Genomic DNA, 20,479 nt, shown 5'->3' on the forward strand with positions numbered 1-20,479 from the left:
GTCAAAGAGTTACAAATTAGCTGTTTTCATAAAATAAACCTTTATTAATATGCTATAGTCACTCAACTTGATGTAAAAGCTTAAAAATAGGACATATATATATATATATATATATATATATATATGTCCTAACTAAAAAAGGACATATATATATATGTGAAACTCTGAATCAAACATCTGCTATTTCAAAATATTATCCATTCTTATAAATTATTAGAATTTAAATCTATAGAAAGGTTAGGCTTTTAGGACTATAAGCTAGAGTTATACTTGATTTGACTTTAAGAATTCATGATGATAGCTGTACAACTTCTTTGTTGAGTTTTATTGTAAATAATATTCTCTGATACGCTGTATACATTTCAGTGAGTTTTGTACATGTTTGCTTTATAAACAGGAAGAACTATATCTACTTTGGGCACAGAATAAAAACAATAATAACCATCCACATGTGTATAACATTCCTTTAAAAATGACAGAAGCTCCAAAAGCTTTAATTTCCAAATCCCTGGGAATTATTTTCATAATCTTACATAGACATTATTATATAAAGTCTAGAAATCCTCATGCATTTTAGTTTTTCACCACAATTAGTAATGCAAATACAAAGGAAAATCATTTTTGGGACTTCCCTGGCGGTCCAGTGGTTAAGACCCCATGCTTCCAATGCAGGGGGCGTGGGTTCAATCCCTGGTCAGGAACTAAGATCCCACATGCCGCGTGGCACAGCCGAAAAAAAGGAAAATCATTTTTAAATAAAATGTTGTATCATACATATAAACAGCATCACCATATCATTGCATAAATATCTGAGTTCAAACTATTTACCAATAAAGAGTATTTAAATCAAAACGGAATTCACTATTTTACATAAAATTATTTTATCTGTAGAACAAGACTGCATTTGAATACAGATGGTCAGTATTAAAATTAATTCTTATATTTTGACAGGCATGATAAATAACCATATAGCCAACCATATAGACTGTCCATACTAATAAAGGAAAGTAATTGCTCAAATGATTCCCAAAATAATCATGTCTGTCTTTAGAAGACACTATGATTTTTTGCAACCATTTTTCCGCCTTAATTGTGTTTATTCTGAGTTATATTAAGGGTATATTGTAATTGCTTTTTCTACCCTCTTCCCCCACCATTTTATGAAATAAATGGTGGGTGAGGAGATGGAGAAGTAGAGGAGAGAGAGAGGAAGAACAGCTCACAAGTGGGTGATTAAAAGGAGCCAGTCTGCAAGGAATTTTATGGATAATATTATATACAATTAACTGTAAACTCCCTTACAGAGAAGTGTTTATTCTACAAGTAGAATCTCTTTTCAATACTACACTTATCAAGCAGGTTGAAAGTGTTCAATCCATATCTTATATACTCGTGAACTATGGCTTCAAGTTCCCTGAGTAGAGAAAGAAGAAAAAGCCTCACAACATGCAGAGCCAAAGCAGGTTCTGAGAGGTTTAGAACGTATTCTTCATGTCAGCCTGAAGTATTCATCTAAACAGTTTGCAGCTGAACTCATGAGAAACTGTAGTCTAAAATACGGCAGCCAATTTAGGTGGAGACAAGTGAAACCAAAATTGACATCCACCTAAAAGTTAAAGGTACCATTATTTACCCTGTACTTTTCCTCTACAAAGCACATTGTAAACACCACCTAATTAATCCTCAGATTTTGAGTCCCTCTTTACAGAAAGGGATAATCAATTAATTAGAATTAATTCTAAAACGTTATACACATGGTGAAAAATATAAAGAAGGGTAAGGTATATCCACAACATTTAAAGAGTTTACAATATCACTAGGAAGATAAAATGCACACCCACACACGACACAATCAAAAATATACAAAAAGTAAAACAGAATGATGGGTCAAACTGTGGCAAAATGCTAAATATACCAAGAAGAGAAGGGAAGGGAGTAATAAAGGACCAACTGCATAAGCAGGAGAGAAATATATATTTTCAAATATAGTCTGATATTTGCATATTGCCCTCTTCCACCAAAAGTTGGGTTGCCCATAATCTTTAGAAACTCATATTTTCCCTCAGACTAAATTCTAAGAATTGGAGATTTCTACTTCTAGCCAAAATGCAGTAACAGGGACTGAATTTACTCTCCTGCATGAAATAACAAAAAAATTAAAACATTTGTAAAACAACTGTTTTTGAAGACATTGGACATTAGACAACATAGGACACAATCATTGAGAGAGAAGAAAAAAACTTGAGTTTGCATGCTGTAGAGCGGGAAAGGAGAATCCAGGAACAATCTGACAGACTACCTAAATTGAGGAGATGAAGCTGAGAAGGTGAGGAAATCAAGGTGGCTAGAGTTCACAGGAAAAGGTACCAGAGGAAGTGATGCCGAAAAGAAAAGTCCAAAAAATCTGAAGAGTCCCCACTGAGAATTTTGCTAAGCACAGATCCATTTTTGAGTGTAACTACCCAAGGCAAAAAGAACCACCTGAAGGGATTAGAAGAAATGGTACCTAGCACATACCAAGCCAGGAATAGTGTATTTTCTCACCAGACATAATGGAAAATCTCAACATTCATGTAGCATTTGGTAAAGTCCTCAGAAGGGCCCTGCCTCAGTAATACGGAATAATTACCCCCTAAGACTGCTCTAATCCTGCCTAATGAATTTTAAAATTAAGACCTTAACAGATGAAACTAACTCTAAGTGACTTAACTGCACCCCAGAAGGAAGCACAAGAACACTTATAGGACCCTGTCTTCCTTCCCTCCAGATCAGAATCCTTCTGGAACATCCTGAAATCCCAACTGTGAATGATGTTCTAATACGGCCGATTGAATACAAACATGGAACCAATTTGTCCTCCCTCTCCATATTAATGCCCCTTGTAAAATGAATTTCCCCTTCTCCTCCCATCAAGAAATGGACTCTATTTCCCCACAGACTTCCTATGACTTTCTTTGGCCAACTGGATGTGGTGGAAGTGGGGGTGAGTTATTTCTGAGTCTTAGCTTTATGAGTCCTTGCTTGCTTCTACTCTTTCTCAAAACACTGCCACCAACACCACAAGAACAAGCTTAGGCTAGCCTGCTGGAGAGATCCTTTGGAGCAGAACCGGTCATCCTAGTTGAGGCTATCCTACATCGCCCAATAGATAGCTGACCACTAGACACCTGTGTTTGTCCCAGCTCAGAAATGATGAACTGCTGAGCCAAGCCTAATCAAGATCAACAGAACTTCCCAGTTGACTCAGACTTGACAACAAATGTTTTTTTGGTAGTTGTTTTGTTATGCAGCATTAGTGTGGCACTAGACAACGTATATAAACCAATTAAATCAAGGGCCTAACAGAAGCTATTGCCACACCTCTTGTCAGGGGAAGTTTCTCAGACATTCTAGGATAATTAGAGAGCTAGTCTGCCCAGAATTCATCAAAGACCATTAGGGGATCCTATTGTCTATTCCATGTTATTTTAAAGGACCAAGATATTCTGCCCTTTATAATTCCATTCTTAAAGAATAACCATACTGTAAAGCTAGGAGAGATTCTAGCGATCAACTTATTCCAGTTTCTCATTTTACGGTAGAGGAGAATAACAGCAGAAGTGTTATGGTAGATGAAAGTCACAGAGTGAGTGACCTACTGAGTGCTCTGCCATGTTGCACAGCCTCTGGATGCACAAGTGTGGACGAGGCATTAAGGAACTTGATAAACTACACCCTATATAGTTGAGTCAGTCAAGTATTTGTAATAGTCAAGTATAATGTTAAAAAATTATGCAAGACTTGGAAATCAGAAAGGAGTACAGCATGTCCCTGCAATGTCAGTATGGAGTATTGTTTAAAAAGTCCACCCAAGGATTATTACGTCTCTAGGGGAAGATACTTGAGTTTGAGTTTGCTCTTTAATATTGGATTTGACCCCAAACACTGTGAAGTTGCATATTAACTTATAGATTCCTGTTCAGTAGAAAAGAGCCCCAAAGGTTATGGTTTTGATGCCGTGAAGGATATTAACTACTTCTGTATCTAATCTGGTAATCACATTCTAGTATCCTTTTTTGAAAAAAATTTAATGGCTACTTATAGGCATTTCTCAAAAAAGATTTTGAACCGTTTTACTATTAAATAATTACTCCTTAATTAAAGAGTTAGATAAAACTTTGATACAGGTTCATTCCATATTTGCATGACTCACGTTTTTGATGGTTTGAAAATTATATTCTGACAACATCCACTGCTACGCAAGTTACAAGTATCAAAGAAATGTACGCATAGACTTGAAGAATATGTCTGGAGAAAACAGTGATCCCAAGTCAAAGAGAGAGGATCAGTCTAAGGTGGCCAGAAAAAAGAATCCATGAAGCACCAGACTTTGAAAGTGGAGGGAGCAGTATGAAGTGTGCCACTAGGATTAACATCTGAAAACAAAGGTCAAATCTTTTTATTCCCAGTTTTAAAGTATTAGTGAACTTCTAGAGTGTAAAACTATCTTATTAATCATTGCAGGCTAATGTACACAGCAGGCACCTACTTCATTTTTTAATACATTTCACTGAAATGGATATAATACAGAGTCAAGATTCTTTTTTCAAATTAAAGAGGAAGTGTCAGAAACTTTCTATCAGACCTTCAGATTACTATTTCTTTGTTTATGGGCATATTTCTAGAATATTGCAGGTAGTACCTAAATTATATGTTATCCTGACTCAATCCCAAGGCTGACTAAGAATGCCTAAGACACTCTAAATATCATAACCTATATATGGAAAAGAGAATTAGACTGATTTGAGGCTTAAATCTTTGTTCTCTGCCAGGCAGCCCAATGATACTCAAGTTATTTTACACTGATGTCTCAAGGTCTACTATGTAAAAAGTAGTTGTCATTTTCCATGATGACAAACTATGAAAGGATTGAAAAATCCTGCTGAGCTACCTGGCACAGGACTCACTAGGAATAATATTCACACAGCCTTCAAGTTTTGGAACAACAAATGCGACAGTCAGAGTGATGTTATGTTTCACACAGAGTGTACAGTGGCTCCATCAGTATTCAGCAGACACACAGTGGTTCCAAACAAGAAAAGCACCTAAGCTTAATTTGAATTTTAAAAGATGATTTAGTTTGAAATCATTTTGTCATTAGTCACAATAGTCAGATGCAAGGGAAACTGGTGGGATAGAGATGCGAGGTGATAGATTCAAACATTAACAACAAATTAAAGCAGCAACAGGCAAACAGGAGCAAATCCAAGTAATTCGTCAATCGTGACTGTGATCTGACATGATTTCTAAAGAAGTCTTATCAACTGCAAAGAGAAAACTCAACTCAACTAATTACTCTAGCAGCAGTGAGATAAAGTGACTATGACGAGGTTTGCAGAACGCAAGCTACATTCATATTGCTTGCTTGAGAAGCTAATGAAGTTTAATAAAATGTAATTTCACCCTTCTAAATTAAAAACAAACAAGGCTAATAATGAACAGGTTTATCTTCTAGAATATCAATGATTTACATACCAAAAAAAAATCCAATAATGCAAAGACATTTATTCAAGGCTGTTCTGACAGGGCTTCAGGGGTTAGCCACACATCTTATTTAATAAGGAAATAAACAACTATGGTAGAGCAGCTGGAACTAAACCCCAAGGTAATGATTTACAGAGGACCATCAGTAGTATTTTTAAAAGATGCTACCACATAGAAATGAAAAACATCCCCTACAAATAAACATGCTAAATATTTCATCAATTGTTAACACACTGAACAACAAAGTGTAGAAATGAAAACGCCGAGTTCTCTATTTACTGTATTTCATTTCCTCCCAATGTTAGCTTTTAATTCAACATTTGGATTTCCATAAGCTATAGAAATATTACTTTCAATATCTGGCACTGGGATAAGAAATTTATGTCTTCAATTTGGAATTACCAGAGAACAATGTCTTACAGAATGCATTCATTTTGTCTTTACATATTTAAAAGTTGAAAGTTTAAAATAGTAGGGTTTCTTGAAGATACGCGATTCTGTAGTTAGTTTTGCTTCATAGTGATTCCTAGGGCTTCTTTTTATTTGCCAAGGCTTTGTATAAATACATGGCTCTAGGAGAGGAAATTTTTTTGTCGGATACTTCACCAGTCAGAGCAGAGGTTCTCAGCTTGATCAAGCAGACTTGGACTTGACCAGAATGCTACCTGGAAATGCTCCGGGAGCTATGTTCACCAAACGCTACCAACATAACACTGGAGAGGGTAGAGGGCAAAGCACGCTCCACTCACTTTCTCCAAATGCAAACACTGAGCTGGATGAATCTTCTCTCTCTCAAGCGGCATTACAGTCACACCAAGTGTTTATAAGAATAACCTGGGATCAGTCTCAGGGCCTTTTTGGAGGAAGTCTTAATTATTAGTTATGTTATTGTCAGTCATCAGGAATCAGAAGTTGGGAAACATTGGCTAAATAGTTAGGATTGTGGACCATCGAATCAGACAGACTTGGACTCGAATACTGAATTTGCCATTTACTAGCTGTGGGATATTTGACACGTTGGTTGACCTCCTGAAACCTCAAAGTCCTTGTTAAAACAGGAGTAATAACGGTAGCTCCTCATAAGGAATTAATAAGATAACGCCTATAAGGTGCTTAGTACATAACAGGCATCAAAAGAACATTATATAGAAATAATCCAGACGGCAGATAACAAGATCCTTCCTCCAAAATAAAAAAGTATGTCACTCATGAACAAATCATTATAGACAAGATTTTAGACTATTTTTTCTATCTTTCTATAAAAATAAGGCCACCGTTTTGAATAATCAGAAAGGTAGAGGACCACTGAAGCAAAGGACAGTCTGTGGTGAAGTCAGCCATGAAAAGAACGTTGCTGGCTAAAATAAGAATAAACACAAGGAAATATAAAATTCAATTAACAAAATTAAAATACATTTTAGACATTGTAAAGGTAAGGATTAACACTAGAGTAAATCCTATAACTGATGGCGTGAGACAAACATAAAAAGCTCATCTAGGAAAAAAGCAACAGCAACAACAATGGTTAATTTTTACTGAGCGGTTCTTCTGCACCTGGCACCCAGCTCACATGCTTTTAACTACCCAGCTGCCACAACCATATGTCAAAGCTACACGGAGGAAATAACCTACAGCCACAGGTATTTCAATGTCCAGAAGAGATGTGGGTTGTCTAAAAAAGGCATCTCATTGTATTAACGTATCACATCACTGATCTCTTTCCGGAACTTTCCTCCTATCAGTGAAGTCTAGAAACTGGCATCAGGGAAACAGCAAAGACCGGAGAACTGTTGCAATCCAACCTACAGAATGATATTCACACCTCAAGATGCTATGAAAAGACATACACAGAACACTGGTTCACAATTAGAACTTCAGCAACTCAGTTTGGCTGGCCCACTTTCTAAATGTAACGGAATGTTAAAAAGAATTGTATCTGTGGATATATTGGTCTGGCATTATTGGTCTGACACTCTTTTTACTTTATCTCTTAGTTCAATTACAGTAGCCAAAAGGACTTTCTTCCACATTTAAATTGGAAGTAGGAAATGGGATAATGAAGGACACCAGACTGGGGATAGTACAAGGCAACAAATGTCAAAGAAGGTTAAAAAAACATTAAGAGGTTTTCATTATTGCTATGGACTGAATTGTGTCCCCTTTTGAGGGAGGGTACTACACTGGAGATAAGATCTTTAAGGAAGTGTGATTAAATGAGGTATAAGAACAGAGCCCTGATTAGACAGAACTAGTGTCCTTATAACAGAGGAAGAGACGCCAGAGAGTTTTTTCTCTGTGTCATATGAGGACACAGCAAGAAGGCAGCAGTCTGCAAGCCAGAAAGAGAGCTCTCACCAGAAACCAAACCTGCCAGAACCCTGATCTTGGATTTTCTAGCCCTTAGAACTATGAGAAAATACATTTCTGTTATTTAAGCCATCCAATCTATGTAATTTGACTACGGCAGCCTGAGGAGACTAAGACAATCATCTAACTTTAATAAATTTAAACTTAAGACACAATTATCTTAAGATTTTTAAATAGTGAATGTTAACCCTCTCATAGGAAAAAAATAAAACCTAAACAAACTTGCAGCTTTCTCTTCTCAGATATTTTCTTTGTTTCTAGTCTGTTCTCTCTTCTCCAGTATCCTTTTCTGATAATCCCAAATCCTAGGCAGAGTTAAGATACTAGACACGTAGAGAAATTGAGATGCTTTTGACAGGAATTAACCATTGATTTCTTTGTAATATTTTTACTTGTCCTTGGTGAATGAAAACACTTCCATATATCCACCAGGGGGCATCTACATCATCTTTCTAAACTGTCCAAGTTGCCTGCATATAAGTTCTCCCAGGATACCTCTTGAGTTCCTTTCAGCTTTTCTTCACCCAAATCAGAGGACTTCAGTTAACTGGGATTTTCATTTAACCTTCTAATTTGGACTTAGCTCCAGATCCTTCTTTAACTACCCAATATTTTTTCCCTAAATATTTTTGCCTCCCTTGCAGATTATGACTTTTATGTCACAGTGTGTGTACATGTGTTGTGGATTTCAGAGCATGCGTTTGTTTAAATATTGGGAAAATGTCATTAATAACAATTTATAACTTCTGTTCACATTTTATATTAAGAATATTTTTTAAATCCTTAAAAGTAGGGGTAATATAAGTAGATATCTGATAAAATATTGCCAAAGAAATCTTACTACGTTTCTGAATTCCTAACTTGGGTGTCCAAATAAATTCACTTTTTAAAGCAATCACCCTATGGAAATGATTTGTTTCAGCCTTAAAATATTCAGAAAATTATAGTTGAACTTAGAAACATTTGGACAATGTTTTTTTCTTAATATAGACTTGATATGACTTGATCATAATGAAACTGTGCTATAATAAATAGCCCTCCAGAAAAATTCAGATCCCTGCCAACCCTATAGGAGGCTGGCGTAGCAAGTAGTCTGAGTCATAATTTTATCTGCATCAGCAAAGGCAACAGGGGCAATGTCTAAAAAGGAATAATTTATCAAGACCAAATCTTCATTATACCTCTGCTTGGGGGGAAAATTCCAATGCTCAAGAATTATCATCCAAGTCATTTTGTAAAATCATAGCTGTGCTGTGTAAGGAAGTCTCTGATGAACTACGAATCTTACCTAAAGGGGGCTGAATTTCTTTGAAATATTAGATAATGTTTACCTACTGAATCTAAACATTCATGATAGCTTTAATAGATTTATTTTTAGGAAAAAAGGCTCAAGTCCCATGCTTCATCTCTTGCTGGAAGTGAGTAATAGAAGATCCACGTTTAAGCTCAAAAGCAATGAAGGACTTATGAAAGGTAATGATTTACCCAATTCATTCATTCAACAATATGTATTGAGTGTCCAATTTTTCAAATTACTTTGTTGAAACTGGGAATACAGAGGTGAAAAAGTATAGGCCTTGCAATTTCTTCCAGGAATTATTAAAAAGTTGTAACAAGCGATAAATGCTATCAAGGAAACTTTTTTTAAATTAGGGAGTACGTGGCATAGCCTGATTGCTGGGAGAGCCTCTTTGTGAAAGTGACACATAAGCTGAAATTCAGGGATAAGTAAGGGGGAAGAGGGACTGTGGGGAAAGGGAACAAAGTGCCTGGTGGTAGGGGAACAATTTTCAAAGATTTCCCTCAGTGGTACAAGGATAAAGAAGACCAATTACTTTCCTTGTCAATTAAAATTTGAGATACCTTGAGGACGTTCTAAAATCTTCCTTTTCTTTTACATTTTTTTGAAATAGACTGTTAAGGCAATGCTTCCCAGCAGGGGCTACTCTAAATAATTAACGTCTGATATTAGCACTTGCCAGACAGAAATCTTGAATCTTTATCAATATCTCTACAATGCATTGAGCACTTACTATGGACCAAGCACTACACTACATGGTTTTCACAAATAACCTCACACACCATCTACAATCACCCAGGAAATAGTATTAATATTCTCATTTTTCCAATGAGGACACTGAAGCCTAAGAAAGTTGGGTACTTCTCCTAAGGTCAGACAGTTAAAATGGGTTCGAGACATGATTTGCATCTCAAACTAACAATTTTAGCTACTCAGGAAGCTCCTTACGACAGCAAATATGTTAATTTGCTATGTTAAAAAGCTACACTAATGGGATTCAAAGAAAGCAAAAAAGAATTTACCTGAAAAATGTCCACACAACCCAAACCAGATTAAGTGACATTTATGAACAGCTTGGTTTTTCAGATTTGGATTTTAGTTACATTTATTTAGTTTCTATTATAAGGTAAATACTGTACTACTGTTTGATCCACGTTATCCCATGAAAAATCTTCCTCTGATTAATCCTTTCTTTCCAGTATCTGTAAAAATTGTAGAGTTTTTATGAATTGTTCTTGCGCCTGTTTTTCTTGATATTCGTTCAATTTCTTTGGTGCTTAGCTGTCATAATGTGCTTATGGCTATGACTTTGTATCCCATATAACTTCTACATTCAGGCCTAAATAAATATTTATAAATAGGTCCACATTTAGATGATTTATTTTACAGAAAATTTTATCTTAACCACAAATGGAATCTAGCTGTGCAAAGTTTCTTTTTTAATTGGAGAAAACTTCTCTTCAGGTTGTTTGAAAAATGGACCAGCATCACCACTCAAAATATGCATCTTGGGCTTCCCTGGTGGCGCAGTGGTTGACAGTCCGCCTGCCGATGCAGGGGACACGGGTTCGTGCCCCGGTCCCAGAAGATCCCACATGCCGCGGAGCGGCTGGGCCCGTGAGCCATGTCCACTGAGCCTGCGCGTCCGGAGCCTGTTGCTCCGCAACGGGAGAGGCCACAACAGTGAGATGCCCGCGTACCGCAAAAAAAAAAAAAAAAAAAAAAAAAAAAAAAAAATGCATCTTCTATACGATAAACACATTTTTATGAAGTTTTTCTACAAGAAGGAAGCTGCGCCCCAACTTCCTTCCGCAGACTTCCCCTTAATTTTGAATATAGAATTTTCAAAAGATGTTTACAAAATTACTACTCAAATATATGGAAAAACTAAAACACTCCCCCACCATGCATAGGAAACTGCAATTTCAACTTTAATTGTAACCCAGGGAAGATATCAACATAAGCACTAGCTCTAGTTTCTGACTTGAAAATGATTCTTCAAACATTTAAGTATCTACAAATAATTAAAGTTAATGAAGTTCAGCAACGCATGCGCCCAATTATGTATAAAGTTAATGTGTGTACACATGTGTATGTAGCAGAAAAGTACTCATTAAGCACCTATTGTGCATGCTCTTATATTTTAAAAATCAATCCCCTGTGGAAGCACAGTCAATTGGTCATAAAGCATATGTTGAATTATCCTGTTAACACAATTCATTACAAATCTCCATCCATAGTAAAACAACATATTAAGTCAGCAGAAGAAATTGATATTCTACCACACCAGTTGTCAAACAGACAACCCCCTAAACAGCTGAAGCCATTTTGATTTTCTCCAGGAAATAATTTGACTTGTCCTGAGGAGTAAGTGTCATGCTGTCAGCTGTAGTTTCCAACGAGGCATTAGCAAAACCATTCGACATTTAATAAGGCTCTCATGCTGAAACAGCTGTTCCTCCAAAGTGAAAATTTTAAAACTCTCTCTGAGCCTAGATAATTTTACTTGAGCTAGAAAATAAGGTATTAGACTCTTTTGCATGTTCTACCACTTTATGACAAGAAAGGAAATTTTGCACTTCAGTAAAGGCAGATTGCAAATTTAGCAGGAATTAAACCAGTAGCTGAGTTGCAATTTATGGCAAATGGCTCATCAGCACATTAATGTATATCACCAATGTAACCACTTCAGCCAAGCAGGCCAGAAACTAAGACACAAGTATCTGGTAGGCAGGAAGAGAAATGTGCCCTCTATAGACACCAATAAAATGAATCCTAAAACCAAAAGCTACCAAATATCTATCTTCATTTTCATCCTTATTGGCAGTATACTGATAGTTAAAAACCAATGTCAGAACCATAGGTTCTAAAATCAGGTAGATTCAAGCCTTGGCCTCTGCTAAATCCTAGCTGTGTGGTCTTGGGGAAGTTATTTAGCCTCTCTGTGCTATGTATTTCTCCTGGGTAAAATGAGGATAATAATGATAACTACTGAGTTATTGATGAATTAGTATTCATAAAGTGCTTAACACCCTACCTGAAGCACAGTAAGTGATCAATACTTGTTCAATATTATTTTGATATTGTTATCCATAGTCTAAGACAAAAATGTAGATAGTCACTGTGAAATAAAATATTATAATAGAGGTTTCCATTATTTCTATACTCAGATATTCATTGTATTTTTTCAACAGAACTAAGTGTTAAATTAATACTGTAACTATCCACCTCAGAAAATGCTGGGAATGTGTGGGAACCTTACATTTTGTGCTCTCTTCAAAATTCATCTTACTTTCTATTCCTAGGTGAAAATAATTAGCTCCACTCCTTGCAGCAATGCTAAGAACTAGCTAAAACCCAACTTGGCCAAATCTGCCAACTGTAGGAAGAGATAATTGAGGATTCCCATTTAAGAGGTTTCCTTCTAGGCTGATGGATATTTGAAGAGAGCATAAAATCAACAATCCTGTGGATATTGTTCTACTTAATCATATTAGCAATTTAAAAAATATTTGCACTTTCTCAACATGTAACATACCAAAACTTTTCTCATATTACAAAGAAGGAAATGAAAATATCAAGTCCCACAACTCCTTAACCTTTGACCCCTTCCAGCTACCACTCTTTCTATCACTGCCAGTTTAGGGGAAAATTGTCTACACTTAATGTTTCCACTTCTTCACCTGTCGTTTACTTTTCAACCCATTGTTATTTTATTTCCCTTCCCATCTTTCCCTTGGAACTCTTTGTGGATTAATCCAGTAGACACTTTTTAAAATCTGCGTCTTATATACTGTCTTGGCAGCATCTAACACTGCTTATCACTTCTTCCTTCTTTAAATTGGTCCTATAAATTCCATAATCTAGGTATGTTCCCCTTACCCTTCTCAGTCTCCAGTATGGAATGCTCTTCCTCTACCCAATCCTAAATTGTCACCTTTCCACAGGGTTCAACTCTCAGACATCTCAGTTTTTTCAGTCTTCAGGTAAATAAATAAACCTGTCCAGTGGCTTAGATTACCATCTTTATATCAATATCATAAAATCAATGTCTGCTTCCCAAATTTTTCTCCAACCTGAAGACCCATCTCTCCAGCAGGACATGTACTAGGGGCATAACAAACTTTTAATTCATTCATTCATTCAATTAGTCAACAAATATTTATTGAGTGCCTATTTGTATGTCAGGCACTGTTCTTGGCTCTGGGGATACAAAAGTAGGGGAAAGCTTCCCTGGTGGCGCAGTGGTTAAGAATCCACCTGCCATTGGAGGGGACACGGGTTTGATCCCTGGTCTGGGACGATCCCACATGCTGCAGAGCAACTAAGCCCGTGAGCCACCACCACTTAACCCCATGCGCCTAGAGCCCGTGCTCCGCAACAAGAGAAGCCACCGCAGTGAGAAGCCTGCACACCGCAAGGCAGAGTAGCCCCTGCTCGCCACAGCTAGAGAAAGCCCGCGTGCAGCAACAAAGACCCAACGCAGCCAAAAATAAATAAATAAATCGATTAATTTTAAAAAAAGGTGGAGGGAAAGCCCCAAATTCTTAACCTTAAGGAACCCTTTTGACCAAAGTCAAATCTACGTACAAATTTATTCATATCCAGTGAACCCAGTACCTTTATCCAAACAAACATGCTAGATCTTAGAGACTAGCACATGCTCCAGTTAGCTTTGCAAGCCACAAAACTTCAATGATTCTTGCCTCCTTCTGCCTTATTCTTTTCCATCCCGCTTCCTCAGTATTTTTCCAATCTTCCTATTTTTCTTCAAAGCCATGGAAAGGCATTCAACATATCTCACTTAGCTACTCAGAGGCTATTAAAGTTCTCAGACCTCATATCCTTATGAACATCCCCTCTCTCTACTCTCTCTTGTATTATGTGTAAAATAATATTTATACAATGTAACACCAATAATGCCACTTCCTTGTTTAAAGTCTTTCAGCTGGCATGCTATTGTTTTTCTAAACACACACACACCTACATGACGTAACATTCTACATGACTTGGATCCTGCCTTCCAGTCCAGCTACATCTCCCCTTTACTCCCGAACCCTCCTCTTAACCACTCTGGGTACCCTAGTGTAGCATATGCTATGAGTGTCTGGTCTGTATTCATTTGGTTTACCCAGACATCACTCCAGACAGGCTGTGTCTTACCAGCTTTTTCTCCCCTAAGAGGAGCTCTGTCTATAGGAGCTTGACTGGAATGGGAGAGAGGGTTTGACCAGAAGTAGAAGAAAGTTAACATCTCCTGAATAAACATAATCAACAAGAGATAAGAGTTGATAAATAAGTACCTCAACTTCTCTGCCACCCAACGGGACAATTCTGAGGTGGGTTCCACACGTATTCTGAGAGAGCCTCTGGCGCGATGAGCACCCAGTGGTAAATCTGCTCATTAGTAACACTTTTTTGGATTGTCTTCCTTGCCATCTCACCTTCCTCACAGTGATCTTGGGATCAGTTCAAATATAAATTGCTTGCACACAAATCCTTGCAACAAAGTCTGCTTTGGGGGAAACCCAATTAAAACACCTGGGTTCTAGCCAGGATGTCTTCATTTAGTTCTACAAGGATGAGCTGTATTGTCTTGCTTCAGGGTCTTGTCACATCCTCTTCTCACTCACTCCCTTTCCTCTATCACCTTTGCCTCCCTTTTGCGTTTTCTGAGATAGTACTTAGCCATCGCTTCCTCTGAGAAGTTTAACCTGACAGCCCCTCCACCCTCATCAGAATCTCCCACCACAGAGATGCTAATCTGGACTGTGACATCTTCACACAGTATCCTATGCTTCTTCCTAGCCTAGCATCCAGCACGCTGCGTGAGTGCCCCTCCCAGCTGTGAGTTTCTTTAGGGCTGCAACACTGCCTTACCAGTTTCCTCTCCCCACTGACCAGCACAGTACCACAAACTAAGAAGCATACAATCAAAGTAAGTCCAATGACTAAATAATATTTAAATAAGTGATGAGTAAACTGTATTGAAATAAATCAACAACAAAATCATTCACTCCTGTACACTCAAAACAGCAAAAATGAGTCTCACACAATGTGTCCCTAGAGATAAGTAGTTGGCAAAGCTATATAGCTGAAAGCAGCCCATTTAAATCCACTTGAAAACCAGATGACAGTCATTTATTCTATCCAGATTATACTTCCTGGGCCACTACAGTAGTTAATGGACTGTTTAATGAGTCAATCCTGGAATATTAACTGATAACCAGAATTAAATGTCTTTCCTCTCCCATTTCATGCATTTGCCTGTTTAAAAGTATGGCTGAGTGATCGTTATGGAGCAAAAGAGAGTCACCTCCCGGATCTAGCCCCACCTTCTTCGTGCCCTCTGTTGCCACACAGGAAATGCATGAGGCCCATGGGCACCAACCTGCCTCTCTGGGAGCAAAGTGATGAAGCTGTAAGCCACTCTTCCTTCAAACTGCTTGAAACACGGAGCCAGTGGCTGAAATAGCTTGTTTAACAAGGACTGGATTTTTCCTCTCAATCACAGTTCTAAAGCTATCAGTTATTGAAAAGCTGATTTTCAAAGCACACACTAGAACAGCTTTTCTGTACAGCTGCAATGCTATTTAAATCCTCCATGAATATATCCACAAACCCAAGAAAATTCTAAGCTAAAATATTGCTCTTAGAGAGGACATAGTAAAATAAGACCCTAGGGAGGAAAAATCCAGGAAATGAAATCTGATCGTTAATTTTAATACTGAAATTATAAAAATCAGCCATATGGCTTTGACTCCTCAGAGCTAGAACACCTGAAATCACTATTTAGAATAGTCGGTCTAGAAGGCTTTTTTGCGAGGCTCTTTGGTGGACATTAACTGTCTATTTCACAGTCATTCTTTTGCAGGTCTCAGAAACGTGGATAAATGCCTCAGCTTCTGCTGTGATGAGGTTGGGAGTGGATGTAGAATAAGCAAGAAAGGCCATGCATTGGAGACACTAAACAGATTAATGAAAGGCAAGATCATCCTTGGAAAGAACTGACTCTTGAATCCAGGCTTCTATTCCACAGTGAATGTCAAGTCCTTATCTCCAGCACTACTGTGGAAGAATTCCCAGGAGCCCACTGGTAACACTGGCAACACTGAGGTCATGCTTTAATCTCATCTCACCAGCTGTTTCATTCTCCTACTGTGATCAAGCGGTCCCACCGCAACCATGTGGGCTGCCTTTGTAGCATCCGATAATGTCGATACTTCTTTGAATTTCATCAAGGTGGAAACTTTTAGACTCTAGCCAGCTATATTGCAGTCTGAATTTCCTTCATTTAAGACATTCATTTTCATCAAATTACCTACCAAATGAAATTATATTGAGCATGAGTTGTTATCATAAATGTTTTGGAGCCATTCACTTGGAAGCTGGCGATGAAAACAAGCTGACTGTACCTAGGAAAATTCACCAAAATCACTGACTGAAGAAAAGCCATGATGAGAACTGTTCTGTGCCCCATCAAATATCGCGCAGCCATGTGGTTCATTTCTGCTATCCCTTGGCTCCAATATAATAGGCTCTCCAGGCCGGGGCTAAATGAATGTTTTCTAAATTACTGATTCACTTCAAATAAAGAACTACCACAATATCCCATGGATGTGACAGATGATGATAAGACATAAAGCAAAGGGTCTATGTAGCCTCAATAACCCAGCACAATGCCTGGCACAAATTAGACACTAGACAAATATTTGTTGAATGAGTAAACAAATGAACGTGCATAAGCTGACGTCCTAATGTTTCTGAAAGACCTACTACACCCCAGGGCATCGAAAGTTCCACACAAAATGTCTGGAGTCATCATTTGACCACAAAGCATGAATAAAAAGCTCAGCAGGGCCAAAGCAAATTTGGATCTCATCCATATTCTAAAGCACTGTGGAATTAATAAATGAAAATTTAATGCCATTTTGAGTTTTGGTTCTGTTGTGAAAGGCTGCTGGCCCCTCGGTTTTAAAATACTTTCTCAGCATACTAAAATCAGAACTCTTTTTCTCATGTTGTTCTTTCCTTTGTTTCCATAGGAAACAGTGACTTCCAGGCATCCAAGATGACACAACATAGATTGCCAAATTGCATGCCACCCTGCAGTTGCCAAGGAGATAATGTATGTCATTCCTACAAATAACATGTTGCTCATGCCTTCATTTCCTTTATCTAGCTTTTTAAGATATTCTTCGCCTGAACTGAATTCAGATAATGTTCACTGTGAACTGATGGAAACATTTCCTTTTTTAAAAATGTATTTACCCCACTCCCCCAAGGCACTTGATCACACCACACACACTGTCTGTGGAAGGTCTGAGCGTATTTTATGGCGATTTTGGAACAAGTGATTCAGCAGTTTTCACCAAAAAAAAAAAAAAAAAAAAATGCCTCCTGAATTCTGTCTGCTTGCATTCTAAGCGAAGGTCCAATTAAATCCACACCTGGTACTAACATATTCCGGTTTAAAATGGCCTACCACAAAAGCAGCTGCACTCCATTGAATTTACATGGGAAGGAAGGGGAGGAAAGGCGTAAGCAAGCAAAAAAGGAAAAGATGGAAGGAAGGAAGGAAGGAAGGAAGGAAGGAAGGAAGGAGGGAGGGAGGGAGGGAGGGAGGAGATTGGGGAGACTCATAGTTGATTGAGCACCTGCAGTATACCAGATTAAACATCTGTAAGATGAACAAAGAGAATTAGAGAAATTTGAGATCTTGGCTGACATCATCTCATTAGCAGCAGGAAGAGTCAGTATTTGACTTCAGTATGTCTGACTTAAAAGATGTGTTTTCCAGCCATCTAGTGATGCATAACAAACCAACCCAAATGATCACGGCCTTAAACAACGGCGATCATTTTAACACCACCTTTCGTGGGTTTGGAGGTCGGCTGGACTCAGCTAGGCAGTTGTTCATTCTGTGTCTCTCATGTGGTTTCAGTCAAAGCAGCTGGTACCGGAGTCACCTCCCTCATATGCCTGGCCATTGATGCTGGGACTGTCAGCCGGAATACCCTACCTGTGGTCTCTGTATGTGGCCTGGGCTTCCTTACAGCATGGTGACTGGATCCAAGAAAGCAGTCCTGAGTCGCCAGCCTCACGGTCATAAAGCACTACTTCTACTGTGGTCATAGGTCCACGCAGGTTCAAGGGTGAGGGAACAAAGAGTCTGCCATACATTGTAAGAAATGCACGTGGGATGCATAGCCTGTGGCAGGGGTGGGGTGGGGGTGGGGTTTCTCATTGAAGCCGTCTTGAAAAATGATTTCTGGCACAACACAATTTTTGCAATATTCATTAATTTCTTAAAAAGCCTGGGAGCCAGGCTTCACAGGCTCTTTCTCTCTGCTTGGTGGAGTAATTAGGAAGGGAACAGTTAAAATGATCAGTCTAAAAAGAGGACTGGAGCAACTTTTAATGTCAGCTTGCTGAATTACTGAAAAAAAACCCCAAAACTGAACACTGAAATTAAACTTTGGAATGAGTTTCTGATTAAATTTTTGTCCTTAACAGAGAGTCCCTTTTTACTCATGCCTTGTCAGCTTTCGAAGCATTCGGGTATCATAAAAACTAGCTTTGCACTGAAACTAAATATATTGTGGCATTTTCATATAGGTTGGCACTATACAGTATACCAAAAAGTGCTTTTACCTAATTTAGCTTTTTGGTTCTTTTTGGTACCTGGATAACTGGGATTTTCCGACCTGAATTACAGGTATATCTGCTCAGCATGGGGAGTGCATATGTGGAAATGGTAGCACCAAATGAATTGTTACAAGGGGTAACACAGTCCACTTGGACATATGTTCTTGTTGTCTTAATCTATCATCTACCATCAGTATATCAGGAGGCTTCTGGCTAATGTCTTTATCATCTCAACACCCTTTAAAATTGTTCTAGTAGTGAACCTAGCTGGGGCCTAGGCCATGAACACAGCTGGCTGATCTGAAACAGCCATAAGACCGCCACTCAACTTCCAAATTGTACTTGAACCATTAAAAGAATCACACTTGTTTATCCTTTGGAAACCTATCAAACTATTATCATAAATAAAGAGAACCTCAGCCAGAAAATAGGATATTAATGACATGAAGAAAGAACACCACGGAGTAAACACGATAATCAGACTGCAGAAAGCATTCAAACTGGGGAAGCACATTATGGCGAGCTAGTGAGAAAACAACAAATTCTGTCTCATTGCTTGCCTTGCTGAGAGTGTATGATTGTGCTAGCTCTACTGTGCTGGCAGATTGGCCTGGAATAAACATATACAATGTTCATATTTAATGTAGCTATTGCTGAGGTGAACAGCTCTGTAACGAGTCAGGTTCTACTACTCAGTGCAAACCCAGGTCTATCTGGCAGAATCCCAGAATCCCAAATAACAGCAGTGTTCTATCCAGAATGTGACAATGGGATTTGTACCCTCTCTTCCCAGTACAAGTCCAGCATGTATTCTCATTCAGGCCAACATATATGCTGAAACTTTAGGATTTCCTCGATTAGTGCTTCACAGAAAAAAAAACCCTAAAAATTGAAGTGCTTAGGTAATACACAAAACAGAGCCCACCAAGTAACACAGAAGAGATATCTTATTCAGTATTTCTCTTCTAACTTTGATACTTCTGATTTCACCCTACATATTTCTGCCCCAAATTTTACATCTTTCTGTATCTTTTTTTTTCCAAAATGAGGAAGACACTCCAATAATAAAATCTCTGAGAATAAAACAACAGTATCTAACTGTTTTACATTATAGAACAATTCGCCCCTACTTTGCACAAACAATGAAGATTTGAGATCCTTATTACTTCTCTGTTTTCTTCAAGTTTATGAGTCTTGGAAGTTAGACACTAAGATTTTACATAACTTAGATGCTCTAATTTCTAATACTGTGAGTGGCTAGTTCCACTTAATGGTTACAGAATGACTAGATAGTAACCAGGAAGTTAATTGTAGCAAATAATTATCTCAGATTGCCTCATGAGGTTCTGAAATTCCCTATGGATTGTAATTTTAACCTTTGACTCCATTTTAGCATGCATATTACAGTCATATACATTCAGATTGTTATCTGGAAAACATTTAACTGAAATACTTTAGCAAATTTTCAGTGCTAGAAGAAGACTTCAGCTCCATCATTCGGGTAACCATACACTCCATTGGTCAAGCCAGGATATTTTGTCCAGAACAAATGTTTACTGGTAGGTCAACAGGCAGAAACTTGCGTAGTTACAGGCAAAGAGAGCGTCAACCTATCCATCATACATTAATTGAAAAAAATAA

The 20,479-nt window shown here is 37.9% G+C and overlaps 1 protein-coding gene across 3 annotated transcripts in view; it reads right to left on the reverse strand.

Moving 5' to 3' along the window:
• GABRA4 (gamma-aminobutyric acid type A receptor subunit alpha4) overlaps positions 1-20,479 on the reverse strand; it is a 64,237-nt gene that overhangs the window by 809 nt on the left and 42,949 nt on the right. The window lies entirely within an intron of this gene.

This window comes from Phocoena sinus, chromosome 5 (genome assembly GCF_008692025.1).
Source record: "Phocoena sinus isolate mPhoSin1 chromosome 5, mPhoSin1.pri, whole genome shotgun sequence".
Lineage (NCBI taxonomy): Eukaryota > Metazoa > Chordata > Mammalia > Artiodactyla > Phocoenidae > Phocoena > Phocoena sinus.